Source organism: Ictidomys tridecemlineatus, chromosome 6 (genome assembly GCF_052094955.1).
Source record: "Ictidomys tridecemlineatus isolate mIctTri1 chromosome 6, mIctTri1.hap1, whole genome shotgun sequence".
Lineage (NCBI taxonomy): Eukaryota > Metazoa > Chordata > Mammalia > Rodentia > Sciuridae > Ictidomys > Ictidomys tridecemlineatus.
The window spans coordinates 166,869,591-166,890,358 of NC_135482.1; positions in this window are offsets into that span (position 1 = coordinate 166,869,591).

The window sequence follows — 20,768 nt, forward strand, 5'->3', positions numbered from 1 at the left end:
AATGGTGAAACAATATAAGGATTTTAATTAAGGTAAAAATAAGATGGGGATGTTCACCTACCATCACTACCAATCAACATTACATAGGAGATTCTAGTCAGTGTAATGACACCAGAAAAACAAACAAAAAATGAAAAATGTTTAATGCTTGAAAGGGAAAAGCACTATTGACCTTTTCCTCTGACAATATGATTGTACACATAGAAGATCCAAAAGAAGTTATAAAAATATCAAAACTAATGAAAAATTTCATCAAGACCCATTGAAATATAATCAATATAAAAATTGATAGCCTTATACACTAGTAATAAACAATGAGAAGATATACTATGGAATAGTTACAAAAAATAGGAAATAAATCTAACACTAAAAGTACAAACCCTTTAAGGAAAAAATTGCAAAATATTATCAAAAGGCATAAAAGTATATTTAAGTAAGTAGTGTGTTTACAAAGAAGACAATATCATTTTCCACAACCGAACTGACAAAATAAATGACATTCCAGTCAAAATTCCAACAGATTTTCCATGAAACTGAGCAAATATTTTAAAATGCACATGGAAGAAAGCAATTCAATAATAATCAAGATAATTTCTTATAATAGAAATAAGAAGACTCTTTTTACTAGATTCTCAAAGATTTATTAACACATGAATGTATACAATAGTTTAATGCATATAATAGTTTAAGATGATTAAGACAGAATAGCAATCCCAGAAATAGATAGATCCAAACATATCTAGTCCTTGGTACATAATGGAGGAAATAACACAAATGGAAGGGAAAATAATGAAATAAATTATTCTGATGTAATTCATGTTATATGTGGGGAAAGAATAAAATGAGGTTCCAGCTCATATTATACATAAAAATAAACTAAATGCATTGAAGGCCAAAGTATTGAGAAAAAAAATTATTCTAGTAAAATAATTTAAAATCCTAAAGCAGAAATGTATTTCTTAAATAAATCAGATCATAGAATAAAGCAAATCAAAACAACAAAATAAGAAAAAATGATTAAAGAATTAATCAAAACAATAATGAAAGTAACTGATTAATTTGGCTAAAATTTTAATAACATAAATGTAAAAGGTACTACAAAGTTAAAATACATGCACTGTGCCAACAGAATGTTTGCCATATATATAAGAACTAGTATTGGTAGTATATAAAAAATTACAATTCTATAAGCAAAATGGGCAAACATTTACAGAAAAGAAAAACTACCAAGTGTATGAAAATATGCTCACTTTTACTAACTATTAGATAAATGTTTGTGTTAGAGGGAGCTTAAGTAACAGACAACTGATATTTGGCTTAATTTAAAAATCAGAGGGGACAATGACAATTTAAAAAATCTAATTATTCCAGTATTGGTGAGAATACAGAATAATGATCAGTACAACTACTTCCAAAATCAGTGCCAGTCAAATGGTATTATTTGGAAAATTTGGAAATACACAAACTTTATATTTTAGCAATTTTAATTTCTGAATACAGCCCACCTCTTACACAAACCCAAAGAGATACAGACAATGATATTCACTATGGTATTGCTTGAAATAATAGAATTTAACCCAAATATCCTTCAATAAGGGAATGAAGATAATATGAATAATGACTAATAATGAATGGGGAGAAGGGAATGAATAATAAATTATGATATGTGCATGATAGACTTAATATAATTTTTAATATGTTATATAAACATGTTTTTATTAGAACTACGATAAATTTATATAGCACTTGAGTAAACTTATTGGTTTCACAACAAATAGAACTTGAAATGAGGGGAGCAAAACAAGTTTTAGAATTATGGACTATATTTATTTTTACCAGAAATGATACTATACAGGAAATGATACTATAGTTTTTCTGAGTATATAAATGTGTTTTAGAAGTTTAAATGATTGCTGCTGCCTGTGAGGTGCAGAGTTGGGTTAGAAAATAAAGAATACTGAAATACTATTACACTATTTTAATATTTTTAGCATAATCTTGGAGTTAAAAAATAAAAACAAATAGTTTAATTCTCAGTGGGGGTTACTTAAAGGTTGTTCTCCATTACCAAATCTTTTTTAAGATTTAATTTAATTACATTAAAAAGTGGTGTTCCATTGAGGGCATCATAGAAGACTTAAGTATTAGAAGATGTGGTCCTTCAAGATGGGACCATCAGTCAGAATGACGCTATAGTGGGGAAACACTGATATTTAAGAAATGATAGAGGACAGATCAAATTGGTTGAAATATGTGGTGCATGCGGTTATTAGAGGGAGCTATCTGTGACCAACTGGAAATCCTTAAATATTGGGCAAGTGAGGTATGGCATAATTCAGTGGTCAGTGGAGACTCATTGACAATATCTAGGTGAAAAATAAACTTTTGGGAATGGAGAAGGGGGAGAAGGAAAGAAGAGGTACTGGAAAACAAAACGGACTAAATTATATTGTTATATTGTGTGCATGTACAAACATGTAACAATGAGTTCTACTATCATGTATAATTATAATGCACCAATAAAAAATTATTCAAATTAAATAACTACGTAAAAAAAGATAAATGACTGAGTAGATCTCTCTATATTACAGAAATTGGAAAAAATGTATGCATGCGCCCGTGGAGGTAAAAAACATTGAACTTATAAATTAATAAGTTACATGTGGCCTTCAAGAAGGTAATTTCATCTGAATAATTTCAAGAAATGAGTGGACAATAAGGAAATGGAGGTGGTAAGAGCAGACTGCTTGGTTCAAAACAGGAGACAGAAAGGAAGTATGGCGGGTTGAGGTAGTACTGAGACGGGAAGAGGTGCTATTTTTGATGATAGGAAACATGTAGGTATATTTATCAACAAAGAGAAGGAAGGGTGGAAAAGAAGAGCAGATCGGGAAGCTGAGGCAGGAGGATCAAGAGTTTAAAGCCAGCTTCAGCAATAGCAAGGCACTAAACAACTTGGTGAGACCCTGTATCTAAATAAAATACAAAATAGGGCTGGGGATGTGGCTCAGTGGTTGAGTGCTCAAAAATAATAGTAATAATAATAATGATAATAATAATAGTAATACCAATAATAATAATAATAATATTAAATAAATAGATCATTGGGAGAGTAGCATCCTGGAATTAGAAGCAGTACACAAGATTGAGAGGAAATTAAGAACTTAGATGTGTAAAGGAGTAAAACCTTATCCTCAGAAATAAGAACAAAAAGACAAGTGAAGATGCCAATAAATTCTGAGTTGGAGATGCAGAAATGCTCAGCTCACATCTTAGTTACTCTCCATTCTTCATAGTTAGGGGAAGTGACCGTGGAGAGTGAGGATTGCGCCCATGGGGCTGTAGACTGAGTGGAGAATTGTGTATAGTTGCTCAGGCAATTTCTGGGCAGATGGAAGCTTCCATCTGACTACTGATGTTTCCACTGGGGTCGAGATCCAAACGTGGAAAAAAAAGAGTGGACACCAGATTATCTCAGCCACTTTAAATATTTAGGAAGAACAAGCATATGTTGTTCTGTGAACGTTTATCTCTTAAGAAAATCTTGGATTCCAAAAAGGCACTACTTCAGGGAAATATTTACTCATCCAATGTTAAGAGAATTCTAATAATCCAGGCCCAAGATTTACCACAGAATTGCCGGCTGCTAGCTGCTTGCAAAAGAGTTATAATTAATTATCCGAACAATTTTTTTTTTTTTAAGATCCAGAAGGATGCAAGGATGCCAAGTACAGGAAAGACTAAAGGCACTGATGAAAATGTGTTTTCTGTTAAATAGGTTATGGAAGAAAACCAAAAATATTGAAGTAGTAAACATTTCAAAGAGAAATGGTGGAGGGAATCCAAATTCCCAGTAATTTCACTGGAGTAAGTTCAGTAAGATCTGTATGAGGTTTACTCCTCCCCCCACTAACCCATGTCTTAAAATAAGCCACCAGGATATAACAAAAGTGTTCTAATTAATTTAGAAAAATAACTCTTTAAAACTGGATGCAACTAACATTAAATTCCCGAAGCTAAATCAGCTAAATCACATGCAACTGAACCTGAGATCTGAAACTACAGCCGGTGGACCAATTCTAACCTACTGCCTGCTTTTTTTTTTTTTTTTCTTCTCATGGCTTGTGATCTAAGAATGGTGCTTTAATTTTTAAATGGTTTCATTTTAAATAGTTACATAAGTACCTTCATAATATCTTTGATTGTGACTCTTGGCCAGCAAAGCCTTAAATATTTACGACTTGGCTCTTTACAGGAAAAGTCTGCCAACTTCTGAACTAAATGATCACAAGACTGGGAAAATAAGAAAAAGAGGCAAGCTTCAAGGGGGAGAACATATTTCCAGGTATAATTGGAATATGAATATGATGTGGCTTAGCCACTAATATTAATCCATTTGCACTAACTTTCCTGTAGTTGTGAGAGGTCTGCCCTGTGTTTTATCATTTTTCTGGGTAGTCACTTAGAAAAAAAAAATCAATCCTGTGCATTTGAACATGGCTGGCATGAGCACAAAGATTAACTTTGTGATCCTATCTTGCCTGTATGGATCACTGGTATTGACTGTGGCTAAAGAAATTGTAAAATGGATCAAAATCATGTGGGAGGTGATGGCCACAAGGCACATACCTGTGTGCGTGAATGGCTGTGAGTTACTGAAGATGGTGAGTTCTGGAATTAAATTAGCCCTCTGTTGAATGAATTAAAGGTGAGCATGATAATTGAGTCAATGGAGAGCAAAGACGGTGCGTTGTCTCCATGGGCAAAGTTGGGACTTATGCAGTCATTGGGGAGATACAAAGAATGTCCATGTGCTTCTGCTTTTCAATGCTTTATTTACTCAAATAACTCAATACAGTTTCACTCTATAGGTTCTTAGTCAGGAAAATGACAATCCTTAATGCTGGACACTACAATAGACATAATCAATCCAAAGCAAATAATTCTAAGTTAACTCTATACACTGCAAACATACCTAATCATGACAGACTTATTACAGACATTCCCTCTGCATGCTAAGCTCAAGTGCCAGATCTAGTGTCTCAAGTCTTAGGCCTTAAGTCCAGCAAATGCATACTCATTCAGACCACAGTGATCAGGTCAGGAACCCATGGAAGCATCTCCTGGTGTGGAGTTGACGGCCAGTTGAGGAGAGTGTCCTAAGGAGAAAGTCACCATTCTCACCAGGGTCAGGATGTGACTGTAGAGTTTGAGAGCTATAAGGATAATGCAGAGGATCAGGCAGATGATGAGAAGAGTTGGGATGTCAGTCTAGGTTCTCATCAGGCTCTCCAACCTGTGGGCATCTGTGTTGGCTGGTTGAATGTCTGTTCATTCATCTGCTCCATCATTTATACTAAATTTGGGGGCTTCTGCATGCCTTTTCAGTCCCTATCAGCTGTTACTGGGTTTCTTAGTGACATCTTACCTTCTAGGGTCATGACATATGGCTTGGTGGTTTCTGCCCTGATCTCATACCTCTGACTCTTATCAGGGCAAAGACAAATGACAGTGACTTCACTGAGTTTTATCAGGGTTGTGGAAAGTGACTTGTCTTTATCAGGCTATGCCTGATGGCATATTAAAGGGCTCTGTAGGCTGGTGCCTGGTGGGACTGCAAATTTATTTAAAATGGAATTGCTTAGGCTGCAGCCATCCTTACGGGTCTTCCTGGAAATCCTGCTTTTCTGGATGTGCTGAAGAAACACACATGGTCAGCCAGTCCAAAGTTTGTAAAAGCAGAGATACATGGTGCCACCTGGAGGTAAATCCAATGCTTTTTCAAAAACAAAACAAAAAGGCAGAACTTACACCACGTAAGATTCTTTAGCAAATGAAACTTAGAAGTTGCCAGGGTCAGAGTTTCTTCCTCTGTTCTCTATGTGGGACTTGGCCATATGTGGATTTCCATATGCAATGGTTGCCTTTGAGTGAGTGTGGGTGGTTTGTCCCACCAAGTGATTCACTCCTATGTAGCAACAGCATTCAGACAATGAAAACACAAGGCTAGGGGTGCTTCTTATCTCTCATTTAAACTTTTAGTAATCTCATGAGTAAGGATTAGTTTTCCAGTTACAGATAGGCAAGCTGAAACAAAGCAGTTCAGCAACCTGATCAAGGTCAAACCCCTAATGTTTCATTTGTTTGTTGTGTTACCAGATAGTGTTTGAAACTGAATTTTGGACAGTGGTTTTTTTTTTTTTAATCATTGGTTTGTTTGGTGATTATTTTTATTTACTTGTACTTTTAACAAACTTATTGCATTATAATTGAAACAAGCTAAGCTTCACATATTTAAAAGCATATAATTTGATGAATTTTGATGTATGCGTGTCTGTGAAATCATCACCACAGTCAAAATAACAACAAACATATTCACCAACCCCCCCAAATTTCCTCGTGTCCCTTTGTAATATCATGGTCCTGTTCCCCCATCCCACTTCCCAAGCTCTGTCTTCAAGTCACTGTAGATTAGTGTGCATTTACTAGAACTTGATCATATGAATACGCTCCTTTTTTTTTCCTGGGTTCTTCTATTCAGCATTATTATTTTAAGATCATCCTTGTCATGAACATGGACAAAGAGCTTATTCCATTTTATTCTTGAGTAGTATTCTTTTACATGAAAATTTCGGTTTGCTTATTCTTGCTCTGGAGAATATTTTTTGTAGTTGTTGTTATTATTGGGTATTTTTTTTGGTGGGGGGAGGTTCCAGGGATAGAACTCAGGACACTAGACCCTGCCCTATATTGCCCTGTAACATCCCCAGTCCTATTTTGTATTTTATTCAGATACAGGGTCACACTGAGTTGCCTAGCACCTCAGTCTTGCTGAGGTTGGCTTTGAACTCATCATCCTCCTGCCTCAGCTTCACAAGCTGCTGGGATTACAAGCATGGGCCACCTTGCCCTGATTTTTTTTTGTTGTTGTTTTTATTTTATCTATGACAAAGCTGTTATAAAATTCATGTATGAGTGTTTATACATGTGTTTTCATTTCTCTTGAGTAAATACATATGAATAGAAAGGTTAGCTCATATTGTGTGTATTTAACTTCTTACAAATAAGAGACCCAGAATAGCTAAAACAATCCTTAGCAGGAAGAGTGAAGCAGGTGGCATCACTATACCAGACCTTAAACTATACTATAAAGCAATAGTAACAAAAGCAGCATGGTATTGGCACCAAAACAGATTGGTAGACCAATGGTACAGAATAGAGGAAACAGAGACTAACTCACAAAACTACAATTATCTTATATTAGACAAAGGTGCCAAAAACATGCACTGGGCAAAAGATAGCATCTTCAACAAATGGTGCTGGGAAAACTGGAAATCCATATGCAACAAAATGAAATTAAACCCCTATCACTCACCATGAGCAAAACCCAAATCAAAATGGATTAAGGACTTAGGAATACAACCAGAGACCTTGTCTCTAATAGAAGAAAAAGGAGGCCCTAATCTCCATCATGTCTTCCTTAATAAGACTCCTGTGGCACAAGAATTAAAATCAAGAATCAATAAATGGGATGGACTCAAACTAAAAGTTTCTTCTCAGCAAAAGAAACAATATGTGAGATAAATAGAGAGCCTACATCCTGGGAGCAAATCTTTACTCCTCACACATCAGATAGAGCACTAATCTCTAGGGTATATAAAGAACTCAAAAAGCTAGACACCAAAAAACAAATAAACAAACAAACAAATAACCCAATTAATAAATGGGCCAAGTAATTGAACAGACACTTCTCAGAAGATGATATACAATCAATCAACAAATACATGAAAAAATGTTCATAATTACTAGCAATTTGAGAAATGTAAATCAAAATCACTCAAGATTTCATCTCACTCCAGTCAGAATGGCAACTATTATGAAGACAAACAACAATAAGTGTTGGCGAGGATGTGGGGAAAAAGGTACATTCATATACTGCTGTTGGGACTGCAAATTGGTGCAGCCAATATGGAAAGCAGTATGGAAATTTCTTGGAAATTGGTAATGGAACCACCAATTGACCCAGCTATCCCTCTCCTTGGTCTTTACCCAAAGGACTTAAAAATAGCATACTACATCGACGTGCAACGACACAGCCACATCAATGTTTATAGCAGCACAATTCATAATAGTTAAACTGTGGAACCAACCTAGATGCCCTTCAGTAGATGAATGGATAAAAAAAATGTGGCATATATACACAGTGGATTATTACTCAGCAATAAAAGAGAATAAAATCATGGTATTTGCAGGTAAATGGATGGAATTAGAGAAGATAATGCTAAGTGAAGTTAGCCAATCCCAAAAAACCAAATGCCGAATGTTTTCTTTGATATAAGGAGGCTGATTCATAGTGCCATAGGGAGCAGGAGCATGGGAAGAATAGATGAACTCTAGAGAGAGCAGAGAGGTGGGAGGGAAAAGGAGGGAACCTGGGGTTGTTAATGATGGTGGAATACTATTCTATTTATTTTGGAAAAAAGTAATGAAAAAGAATTCAGTCTTTATTTTGAAAAATTTCAAACCAACAGAGAAAACTGAACATGTTATAATGAACACAAATATATATATTTCAACTCGATTTTCCAGTTTTTAAGCTGACACCTATACCTTTTCCCCAATGGCTCTCACTATTCTTTTCTGGGTTAATTATTGTACTGAGGTTGCAAAATGGTACTTTTCTAATTCTATCATTCCTTCTACATTTCTTAGCTAAATTTTTCAATAAGAAGAGCTTCCTCCCATATATATAATTTTAAATTTAATATCATTTTTGTCTCATGTATTTTTTAACCTTATGCATTATAACCCATAACTGTCACTTTTCTTCTTGATGCTCAAAACTTAGTCTCAAATTTGGCCTGATGCCAACTAAATTCATTTCACCTTTCCATTAGTCTATTTCTGTCACAAATAGATGTTCCAGACACACTTTTACCTAAACACCATGTTTTTTTCTTTCAAAAATGCATATTTATGCTAGAGATTTCTTAAAGTCAGTGTATTGAGAACATCTTTTTGACAGATTTACAGTAAGTATTTTATTGAATGTTTTTTTTTTAAATCCCTTTGCTGGACTTGGTGTTATTTCTAAACAATATGGTACAAAACCCTGCACTTACGTCTTTTCATGCCTGTGAATTGGTAGAATAGAATTCTGAAAACAAAATTGCTGAGTCAATGAAATGCATGCTTAATTCTTATTAAATGTTGCCAGATACCCCCTCTAAAGACTGTACCATTTTGCAACTCTCCTTAGAATTCAGAGAGGGTCTGTTTTCCTTCAGCTCAACAGAGTAGAGTTTCATTGTTTGGGGTTTTGGCCAGTCTGACAGATGAGAAATTATTTATCAGTCTAGTTTTGATTTGCATTTTTCTTTTTATGAAAGAAGTTGAGCATAATATCATATGTTTAAGAATCATTTGCATTTCTTTTTCGGTGAATTATTTGTTCATATCTTTTGATGATTAATTTAATGGGTTAATAGTCATTTTATCTCAATTTCTGGGATTGCTTTGTACATTAGAGACATTAGCCATTTGTCTGTGATATAAGTTGACCGTTAATTGTCACAATTTATCATTCATGTTTCCCCTTGGATTGGGTTTTCTTTTTCTTTTCTCTTGCAAAGTTTTTGACTTTTATCGAGTCATATTTTTTATCTGCTTTGACATGGTCTCTGAGTTTTGGATCAAATTTATAGCTCTAAGGTTTTAAAGAAATGGACATTGTTTTCTTCTACTTCTTTTTTAAGTTCATTTTCCATCTATATATTCGATCAATTTAGAGTGGATCCTTGTTAGTAATGCAAGGTATATATTCAGCTTTACCTTTGTTCTAAATAGATACTTAATCACCCCAATATTATTTATATATAAAAAAGTCCATCTCAAGCCTATTAACTTGAGATGCTACCTTCATCATATACTGGATTTTAGTATATTTGGTGATTTCTTTAGGAACTTTTTTTAATTGAAGGTCTAAGAACTGAACCCAAGGTCTTGCACCTACAAATGTTCCACCACTGAGCTGTATTCCCACCTGAAGAACTTACTATTCTATTATACTGGTTTATTTATCCATATGCCCATGTCATAATGTTTTATTTCATAAACCTTATGGTATATTTTATTATTTATTTAAGCTTGTGCTCCATTATTACTCTTGGATTTTGAAGATTTTTTCCCCCTGGCTTTTCTTTTCTTTCTTTTTTTTAAAGCATTTTTTAATATTTATTTATTTTTTAGCTGGACACAATATCTTTATTTATTTTTATGTGGTGCTGAGGATCCAACCCAGGCCCTCACACACATGCTAGGTGAGTACTATCATTGTGCCACAACCTCAGTTCTTCCTTGCTTTTCTTGCTTACTTTTTTTTTTCCAGATAAACTTAGGATCTGTTTGTCTGGTGTCAGAAAAATAGCTTTGAGTTTTCATTGAGATGTTAGTACTAATTAGAGATTACAGATTACTTAAGAGCTACTTGAAGCTGAACTATGATATTGGATCTGCTTATCCAAGAATATGGTATATCTTTCCATTCATATCTATATGAAAGTGTCGTGATAGGCAAAGATGCAACTTATGCAGTCGAGGGGGAGAAATAAAGAATGTCCACATGCTATGTCCTTTTTAATGTTTTATTCACTCAAAATCACTCAATCCAATTTCACTCTCTAGGTTCTTAATCAAGAAATGGCAATCCTTAATGCTGAGCATTGCAATAGACATAGTCAATTCAAAGCAAACAATTCTAAGTTAACTCTAAGCACTGCAAACACACTTAATCATGACAGACCTATTACAGACCTGCCCTCTGCATGCAAAGCTTAAGTGCTGGATTCAAAGACTTAAGTCTTAGATCTTAAATCCAGCGTTTGCACACTCAGTTAGATCACAGTGATCAAGTCAGAAACCAATGGAGGCTTCTCCTGGTGTGGAGTTGATGGCTGGCTGAGGAGAGGGTCTTAAGGAGAAGTTGCTGTTATCACCAGGGTCAACATGTGACTGTAGGAGTTTGACAGCTGTGAGGATGATGCAGAGGATCAGGCAGATGATGAGAAGAGTTGGGATGTCAGTCCAGGTCCTCATCAGGCTCTCCAGCATGTGGGCCTCAGTATTGGCTGGCTTGAATGTCTTTTCATTTGTTCCATTGTGTATAGTAAATTTGGGGGCTTCTGCACCTCCTTTGGACCCTATCTGCCAAAGTCTGGCTGGGCACAAATAACCGGGAGGTGACAAGCAACTTGAAGGTTCAAGCGGGAACTACTTTATTTTGAGTGAATTCAACGGGAACTGAGCAAGAGCTCAAAAGTAGCGGGCACCCAAGGTAGCAGGAGCCCCCTTATTGCCGGACAGCAGAGGTATATATACCTAACTGAATACACAGCTTGCTTCAATTTAGCATCATCCAGTTACAGCAATCAGTTATTAAGGAATCCTCATCATCTTAATAATTACACACAGCTTAACTTAATTAACATCATTAGATACAGCAGTCAGTCATTAAGGAATCCTCATCATCTTAATGGCTCATTGGCATTGCCTCACAAACCACTCCCCCTGGCAAAATGCCAGGCGCCATCTTGACTTGGTTGTGGCTCTCAACACCTATCAGCTGTTACCAGGTTTCTTAGTGGCATCTTACATCTTAGAGAGGACATATGGTCTGGCAGTTTCTGCCCTAATATTACCCTTCTGGCTCTTATCAGGGTTATGACAAATGACAGGTGACTTCACCTTGACTCTTATTAGGATTGTGGAAAGTGACTTGTTTTATCAGGCTATGCCTGGTGACATATCAGAGGGCTCTGTGGCCTTGCCTGGTGAGACTGCAGGTTTATTTTAAGATGGAGTTTTAAAATGGAGTTGCTTAGGCTAAGGCCATCCTTACAAATCGACATAGATATTTTTTCATTTAGAACACTTAGGAGTGTTTTAAATTTTGTTCATTAGATTTTTCACATTTTTATTGTTTATCTCAGATATTTTTGTCAATTTTAACTGCTATTGAGAATGGGCAGGAAGTATACAAAATTAGCCTGTATTATCTTGGAAAGAAAAAAATTTAATTAATCGTTCTTCATTATTCATTGCTACAATATTTAGTTACTCCTGTAAAGGAAATTCAAGGATAGAGGAACATAGCAAAAGACACCACACTAAAATCCAGACTGTGAGGATATGCTGTAAAACAATCTCATCCCATCCACAAATAAATGGTAAGAGTAAAAACAAACGGGAACTTTTACAAGTTGCAAGAAACTTAAGAGAAATACTAACCAACTGTCGTATGTGGACCTTGTTTAGATCCTGTTTCAAATATGAAACGAAAAGAGAAGGGAACTTAAGCCATGATTAGTCATTACAAAACTGGAGTTTAAAATGACAGCAGATTTTCTGCTTCACCAATTTCTTTCTGGGTTCTTGTCTCACAAATTTGAAGAATAAAATCCATGGAGAAATGACAGAAGGAAAGAGTGAATGGAGTAGGATTTATTTAAACGAAGAGACAAAACTCCCATGATGAGAGAGGGGATATGACCAAAAGAAAAACTGGTTTGGTGTATTAGCCTAGGGGCTTATATGGGTTTTGAGGAGAAATGTTGGCCCAAATCAATGCTAAGTAGACATTGAAAAGTACCAAAGCCATTGGTCAAACCCTATGTTAAACAGGTATTGAAAAAGTACCATAGAAAATGTTGCCTGTGCCCTTTAGCCCTTTGAGTTTTAATCCTTCCTATCACTTCCATGCAGCTTCACTCCCACTTCCATTTTCCACGTTTGGGACAGAGGAGTTGGCTGGAGTGTTCCCATTGGTTAGCTTCATGGTCTTTACACTTGAAAAAAAAACCTTGATGGTCCCATTACCCTGACTGCCCGACAGTGGACTATCTATTCTTATTCAATTAGATAATTCTAGAGGAACTGTTACTTTTAAGTGTGATGATGTGTTTATGATTTTTATAAAGAGCCTCATCTCTTAAAATTACATACTGAATTATTTACAGATTAAGTTTTGTGATGACTGGGATTGGCTATAAAATGTTCTAAGACTGTGAAGCAAAAATGAAAGAAGTTTGGTTCATGATTTTTGAAGCTGAGTGGTAAGTACACCACTTTTACTATTGTTTATGTTGGAAATTTTCCATGGTAAAAAAAGTTTATAAAATAACATTAGAAAAAGTTAAGTAATTTCAGAAAAATGAATTGGTCTTCTCATTGAGATTGCACTAAATTAAAGATGATTATGTAAGGGCACCCCTCCTACACAGAAAATCTTAATTAAGCCTCTCCAGAGACTCTCACCAATAACTGTTCTTACACTATCAGCAAAAACTTCTGCAACAGACTTTTCAGGTATGGTGTAGAAGAAGGGTGTGATCAGAAAGACTAACCCATGGCCTCCCAGAGGTATTTGCATTTTTGTACCCAGGCCTGGGTTCAATGCTCAAAACATTGGAGAAATCTTGCTTTTGTGTGGACTTCTGCAGATTGTGAGCCTCTGAGCCCCACCCCCTACACACTGGGCATAAAGTTCTGAAACTTTCTGAACTCGGGGTTCAGAGGGATTGACGAACTATGGCAAAATCCCCCCCTTCTGAACCTGGCTGCACTTAATAAACCTGCTTCCTGCCAAATCATCAGTGTCCAGCCTCATCTGTCCCACAACAACTAATTACTGTAGAGTTCTAGCAAATGAGGTTACTGACTGAATGTTAGGATGGCCTTAGGCCTGAGACTAAGCAACTTTGTTTTTAAAACTCCAGTTTGAAACCTGCAGTTTCACGAGGCACACCCACAGGCCCTCCGATGTGGTCTCAAACAAGTTACTTCCCCTAACCCTGATAAACAGAGTAAAGCCCCTGGCTGGCAGTTCTCCCCTGATAAGAGGGAAAGGGGAGAAATCAGGGTGGAGACCACCAGACCAGATGTTTCTGACCCCAGGGTGTATTATGTCATGGAGAAATCCGGTGGTAGCTGATAAGGACTGAAAGGAGGGTCAAAACCCCCCAAAATTTAGTATACTAATTGTTAAGGTCTGTAAACAAGTCAAAATAACACCTGGCATTTTGCCAGGGGAATGTTAGAGTTCATAAACAAGTCTGGATGGTGCGTGGCAAAATGCCAGAGGGAGTGGTTTGAGAAGTAACAAAAGCGAGCCATTAAGTGTGGAGATTCCTTATTGGTTGACTGATGTATCTAGTTTATGCTAATTAAGATAAGCTGTGCAAAATGTATAAGTACCTCTGTTGTCCTACAATAAACGGCTTCCACTCCTGCTGTATCAAGTACACAAGTTATTCGTCACCCCCCTGGTTATTTTGCTGCAGCCGGACTGCGGCAACTAATAGAGCAAATGAACAGGGATTCAGCCAGCCAAAACAAGGATGCACTCGAGCTCGAGAACCTGATGAGGACCCTGACATCCCATCACTTGTCATAGTTTCCTGAGCCTCTGTGTGATCCTCACCACTCTCAAATTCTATCTCCTCCTCTGGACCTTGGTGAGAACCGCCACTTCTCCCTACTACCCTTTCCTCAACCAGTCATCCACTCCATGCCAGGAAAAGCCTGCCTTGGTTCCAGACCTGGTCACCGTGTTCTAAGTGAGTGTGCATCTGCTGGACATAAAGCCTAAGACTTAAGACTTTTGAACTTAACATGCAGAGGAAATGTCTGTCATTAGCCTATTGTGATTAAGTGTGTTTTGCAGTGCTTAGAATTAATCTAGAATTGTTTGCTGTAAATTGATTATGTCTATTGCAGTGTCTAGCATTAAGGATTGTTGTTTTCTTGATTAAGAACCTATAGAGTGAAATTGTATTGGGTAATTTGAGTGAATAAAGCATTGAAAGGGTCAGAAGCGCGTGGACATTCTTTATGTCTCACCTCAACTGCATATGTCGCAATTTTGCCCCCTTGTGACACTGACTCATGTAAATATAGGGATACCAGTTCTTGGGTTGCAGAGTATTGGTTTTGACTATGATTATCAAGGAATCATATATTAATTCAAGTTTCATGGAATAAAATTCCATGATCATACCTGGAAAACCAGTTATTAGAGATATAGCGATTTGAATGGAGGTTCCCCCCAAAAGATATGTCCACTCACAACCATGAATATGATCTTATTCAGTAAATGGGTCTTTGCAGATAAGACGAAGTTAAGAACCTTGAGAGATGAGAATATTGTGGGGTAGATTTGGCACTAAATCCAGTAAGAAATGTTCTTAGAAAATAAGGAAAGAAAACATAACATGAAGACAGAGGCAGAGATTAGAGCAATGCATCCCTAAACTAAGGAGTGACCTACCACAAACCGGGAGAGGGGCATGGGATGGTTTTCCCCTCAAAACCTCCAGAAGGATCTACCATTTCTAAGGCCTACACCCCAGATATCTGGCTTTGAAAACAGGGAGGGAATAAAATTTGTGTGTGTGCGTGTGTGTGTGTGTGTGTGTGTGTGTGTGTGTGTGTGTTGGTAGTAAGGATTGAGCCCCATCCCCATCCCTTTTTATATTTTATTTTGAGACAGGGTCTTGCTAAATTGCTTAGGCTAAATTGCCAAGGCTGGCCTTAAACTTTTGATCTTCCTGCCTCAGCCTCCCAAGTCACTGGGATTACAGCGTGTGCCATCACGGGCAGCAGAGTCTTAGTGTTTAACATTTGTGGTAATTTATTATGACGGCTCTGGCAAATTAATCAGGTGAGAGAAACAATGCAGGTGTTAGAAGTATCTAGGTGCCATGAGAAATCAGATGCATGCTCTGAAGTAGCTCTGCTGGCAGACTTGACTTTGTCCTTCCAAAGAAAACTGGGCAAATAAGCATACTTAGTAAGGCAGTTCATCTCATATATCCCTAACACAGCACTGCCCCTTGCTCTGATAGGAAGAACTTGAGGTTACAATCTGCCCAATTGGCTAGATTAAAATTGGGGAGGGCAAGAGGAAGGGCTACAGTTACGACTGGATCACTTAGGACACTATATGCATTATGATTGGAAGCCTGAGGACAAAGGACAATTATAGTTGGGTCTTGTGACAAGGCAGCAGAGTCTACGTTCCTGCCCATATGTAGATATATGATATACAGGAAAGAGACCTCAGAATAGCTATATTTTAGCCATATGTTTTTGTAATTTAAAATGGCTCGCATTTAAATATCAGGAAATTCAGACTACAGGATTTAACTTTGACAGAAAAGAGAATATGAATCTTACACAGGTGCACAGACAGGCAGAGTTGAGAGACAAGACAGATCTAGTGACAGAGATGAGAGAATACCTGATAGCACCCCTTTCCTCATGTAACTAAGCTGAACTTCAACTCTGTTATTTCTTGCAAAAATGTGTGGGTGTGTGTGTGGGGGGGACATTCAGGAGCTCATTCCCCGAATCCAGCCTCTTTACATTTTTTAAAAGAGATAAAATATTGGCCCATCTCTCTAGTCTTCTGGGAAACTCATCTTCCTTCCTGATTCCTCAAATATGCTCCTGGATATTATTTTTAAATGAATTCATTTTAGTTGAATTCTGCAAGCCTAGATCTATGGATTTAAAATTAGGTTGTTAATACTAAAGTATATGAATATGTTTTGTGTCATTAGTGATTCTAAAGTTACAGTTTTGATCAACTTAGGGGCCAATTAACTTTACATTGCCCTAAGACTTCATGCTGGCTGCACTTAAGTCTAAACTATATCTTTGATCATTAATATGATTAAAAGAGTGTGGTTGAATGAATACAGATGCATTTACTTTGAAGAAGAAATAACTGTGAAGGACACTGTGGGTTCGCTTACTCTTGAGCCCCTTGAATGTCCTTCTGGTGCAATTTCCTATACTTCAAAATGGTAAGACTAAAGGCTGCATTTCCCTGACTTCCTTGTAGTTGGGATTTGGTAACTACCAATCAGATGTACTTCTGGAAGATTTGAAAGATAGAAGTTGGGTGAAATTGTAGGTTTTGAGAAATAGGGCAATAGACTCTGTTCTTAAGTACATTCTCATTTCTAGCTTGATGGGGATGGAGGTTGGGTACCAGCATGTTTGTTTTTTAATCTTGCATATCCAGCAGGTGCAGTGTGACTCCATTGTGATGCTAGCAGCTTCCTGACCCCTGGATTGCCTCCAGTGGGGCACATTCCTGAAGTTCCTGGAGTGTCTTCCAAATTTCCCCATCTTCCTGATTGAGGCAGACTGCAGCTCCCCTGGCAGGCCACTTCTGTGGAGATTCTAGGAGGCCAAGCTTGGCACCCACTCCTTGCATGCTTCCAATAATGTGATAAGTAACTATTTTCAGTTTTCAAAAATCTCCTTTGTTTCAAATAGCCAGAGAAATTTACTGAAAGAATTCAGGTCCAGCTTTGTGCTATAATCTTCTTCTAAGAATCACACCTGCTTTGTAGTGTCAGTCCTACTATGGGGAGAAGTGTAGTTTAAAACAAGATTACACTTGCCATCTCATTTTGTCTGAAAATGCTCTTGGAAAGGCATCTCAGAAACATGAACAGTAGTGATCTTTGTGTGGTGAAATTATGGTGTTTTCTTTATTTTTATAAAGGTAGCAGATGCTGCAAATTGTTTAGATCTGCTTGGCCCACCCCGGATTGACCTGCAATTTCAACAAACAGTTTCAGAGCACACCAACTGTACTTATCAACAGCTTCCTGTCTCTGGGCTTTGATGTGGGGATGTGCGTGGCCTGCACAAGGCAGGTCAAAACTCCTGGAGAGGTTAATGTTTCAAGAGAGATGCTTTCCTGGTGAGCGACATAAATTGGTGGATTAGACCCCATATTTCCCTGTGTGAGATCATTTTCAAACATACATCTCAGAGCGTCCCCAGTGAGCTTGAGCCCCAGTGGTCCACAGCAATGGCTGACTCATTAGTGCTTTGCTTACTGTTGTCCCTCCCTTACTAGGAGTTCTGCCCTCCCTGTCTCAGAATCACTTCCCAAATAAACAACTTGGCCTCTCACCCCTTGCATCAGGGTCAGAGATTCAAATTGAGAAAACAATGAACACGTATTACTCTTTTTTTTTTTTTTTAGAGCAAAACAAAATTTATTTATTTATTTATTTATTTATTTATTCATTTATTTATTTATTTTTATTGGTTGTTACGTATTACTCTTAAAATCCTGTTACAAGAGATTGCCAACATATCAAAATACCAAATGTGTGTTAAAGAGACTATTACTGGTTTTTTTTTTTACTTATATTAAAGGTATAAATTTTTACTTCCCACTATGGTGGGATCATATTTGAAGTATTAATAATGGAGGTTGTTTCCAGATCTCTGAGTTCCTGGAAAAAAAATTTTTTTTTCATTTCTCTGATTCTGTATATGTTCAGCACAGTGGAATCACAAAACAGTTGCTAAAGGCAAACACAACCAAACATAGCGAACAACTGTTTAACCTAAGAGAAAAGCAATTTGGTTGTACACTTGATTAGTGATGTTTTCCTATGCCAAGAAGCTAAATGACTTTCACAGTATTTGGAGAAAGGAGTGTGAAAGGGAGCAATTGCTGTCCCCAGAAAGCACAAGAGAGGCTGAGAGCTCCGGCCAGGACTAGAAGCTTCTCTCACCTCCGGGGCAGAGGCAATCTGGAGGGTATGGCGATCTTATTGCCCACTAAGGCTGCCCAGCCTCGGAGGTTAGCACATTGTCTCTCCTGAAATTATTCTCAAATGAGCTCTGAAAATTTGTCAGCACCCCATCTGACCTATCCATGTGACAATCACTGTGAGATATGCCAACAAAAACTCCGTCTTCCCAAACGAGGTGGGAGGTGAAGACACCTCACAAGATTATGCTGGAGTGAAGGGTAAGTAAATCTTTCCTTTCCTCAAGTAAACTTTACTCACATAAAACTGCCTTGAAATTTGCCTACTGAGCTGGGAAAGTGGTTGCATAATAAGGGAAATCATAATTGCTGGTGTTTTCAGTGTTTATGGTCTGTGCTCTTCATTTCATGGCAAACCTTTGCAATAGATATCTTCTTTATCTTATTTTACAGATGAGGAAACTGAGATTCAGGAAAGGTAAGTATATAAAGATTGTACCACTAATATACGCAGAGCTAGACTTCTGACACTAAGGATGGATTGAATTCTTAACAACCATAGCATACATAGCACAAATTCTTCCTACTACTGCATTACAAACACAAGCAATGAAAGAAGCACATTAAGCCCGAGCAAAAACAGATTATAACTGGTTATCACGTTTTGGTGTTGCCAATGATTAATTACCTCCCATTGTCCACTAAGATATGACATTATTAATCATCTTGATGTTCCTTTTACTCTTTCCGATATATTGCTGGAGTCTGGGGTTTCAGAGCACGAGCATTAGATTCTCATTTTAATGTTATAAGAGCAATAGGCTTTGTTTATGCCTTTTCTTTCTCCTATTATCACCAGGGCCATTAGGACAGATTCATTTGTTGTCATTCCTTGTTCTCATTACAACCTTTATCATAATAATATGGTATGATATTGGAATTTTAATGGCTCATATATTCTGTGAAACATGATGGCAATAAACGGTAATGCTTTGACCTCAGCTTTTTAATATTTGATGCATTGTCCATTCCCAACCTACCTAACTCCCTCCTTTCCTTATGCTCCTTCCGTGGGGAGGAGTGGATGGGCAGTCACTCAAAACAAGAAACATTGACCAAGTGGAATATCCGTGTTTGTGAGCCTATTAAATGTCAATAGCCATTCATGCTCCATTTTGAAAAGAGCAAATCACATTTCTTCTCATGACAGAATACAAAGAGAAGTAGTAAACCAAGAAAACATGAATCAGCTCATATTATAAGGATGACAACAGGATCCTAAAAATGCTACATTCATCAGCCATTCTGGAGACAATGACTCAACCAAGACCTGGAAATGCCAACTTCCTGCAAATGCAACTTCCTTCTTCTTACAGTTGGTTGCATATATTTGTGGACAAAGTGAAGAATATTAGAAGGTGAATCAAAAGCAAATTCAGCATCAAAGAACAGCCTCACTGTCTATTTAGAATTCATACAAGACTGATGTATGATCCAGACATGGGAGCACAGCTTTCAGGGGCATAGCAGAGAAGACCCATGGCTGAAAGGAATAGTTGCACCATATGCTTCATGGTTGGATCTAACACTGGATCCTCTGTTGCAGGACTCAAAGGGCAAAAACTACAATTATTCTTACTGCAGCCTTTCATGAAAAAATGAAAGTCTGTGCTCTTCCAGTACCAATCATGGGTCCATCACTTTTCTATAAGGTGGTGATATCAAAATGGAAAAGCTTGATCCCCAAGAGATTGTTGAAGTTTAATAGAAAGTCCATGGAAAAGTGGAAGGTAATGGCAGAGGATGGAGAGATGAACTACTTTAGAGTATTGACTGCATTTCTTTTGACTCAGTTTTAAAAATTCAAAAACTGTTTATGATGCTCCAGAAGTTCATCAAGCTCAATTTGACTAAATCATGCAAGATACTTCAGGCTGCAGTATAAACAGCATTAATTTATAAAGGGAAATATTGCTACACACTGACTTCAAGGTTTAGTAGGAATATCCTACGGTTTTGTGGGATATCCAGATGCATACACCCTCACAGCAAGAAAACTCCTTTTGGATGCTAGACTGGGCAAGTCCATGGGGGAGGCTGCCCCATGCTCTTCTTTACTGGATTATTGATCATTTTTCTTTTATCTGTGTTTCCATGCTTTATTTCTTACCATCTTACCTCTCTTGAC